This window comes from Streptopelia decaocto (assembly GCF_964273445.1).
Source record: "Streptopelia decaocto genome assembly, chromosome: 25".
Lineage (NCBI taxonomy): Eukaryota > Metazoa > Chordata > Aves > Columbiformes > Columbidae > Streptopelia > Streptopelia decaocto.
This window is the reverse complement of record NC_138680.1, coordinates 1,214,360-1,215,617: the sequence shown is the minus strand read 5'-3', so window position 1 is coordinate 1,215,617 and position 1,258 is coordinate 1,214,360.

Below are 1,258 nucleotides of genomic sequence, written 5' to 3'. Positions count from 1 at the left end.
AACAACTTATGGGTGTTTAGTTGCAGGCGTGAATCAAGGGAGGGCTTTTCCAGCGTCGCAGCTCGCCTGGCGTCGCAAGGGTGAGTGCTCAGCCTTGGCTGACTTCACGGGATAAGCACTCGTGTTCAGTAGGCGTACAGACGGGGGCGGGCACCCAGCCCAGAGATCTCCCAGTAAGAAATCCCCGAGCATCCATGTGTTTGACCATCCAGCCCGTGAGGGGTGTTGCACGCGGCCTGGAAACAGTATTTTGAGAGCTGCCAGGGGCCAGCAAGCAGGTCACCATGGCCCCTCTGCAGCTTTGGAAACCTCCACCCACATCTGGGTCCCACCTGATCCCCCCCCACCAGTCACCGCTGGTCACTGAGAAAGAAGCAGATGACAACATCTAACGGAATGTGCTTGATTCCAGATGTGCCTGTAGCCGATGGCCTCGCCACTCCACAGCCGGCTCTTGTCCAGAAGCATCAGGACAATCCCTCAGGTCTGTTACTTGAACCAGTGACCATTTAGGGTTTAATATTCTGAAGACGTCCACTGAAATATTTCCTGGGATTTCTCTGTTATGTCTGTCTGCAGGCACGGCTGGACGCAAGGGATTTCTAGGGTACCAACTGGCTTCCGGAGCGGACACTCAGGGCGTTCTCATGGGTACGTCATGGCTTTTTGCTTCCTTCTGGAGCTGCCAGCTCAAAGCTCTTCAGTGATGATGGTGTGCATCACAGTGTGTGATGGAAACTTCTTGTGGGTGTTCAGGTGCAGGTGTGAACACCGGGAGGGCTTTTCCAGCATCGCAGCTCACCTGGCGTCACAAGGGTGAGTGCTCAGCCTTGGCTGACTTCACGGGCTAAGCACTCGTGTACAGTATTTTATTTCTCAGGAATTTAACTTTATACTGTCCGTTAAGGTCACCAAAGAGCAAAGCCTAAGGCAGGAGGACAAAAAGCTTCCCGGCATCCCTCAATCGTCAACGAAGTCCTCAAGGAACTGGACAAAGTAGTACATGGTGGGTATATATCGCTCTTCAGCAGAAGTGCTTCTCACAAGGGCGCTTTCCCCAACTGAACTGGCACCCTCAAATGCTCTGACTTTGTTTCTGAGTGTTGTCCATGTATTTTGAGAAATATCGCCTCCTGAAGATATTGGTTCTTGAAGAGGTTACTTCTCATTAAACTGACTCCACTTCTTTTCAAAGACCTAGGCCATGAGCCAGCAGAACGAGCTGTTCTGTGGTGTGTGTCCCAAGGTCTGATGGAAA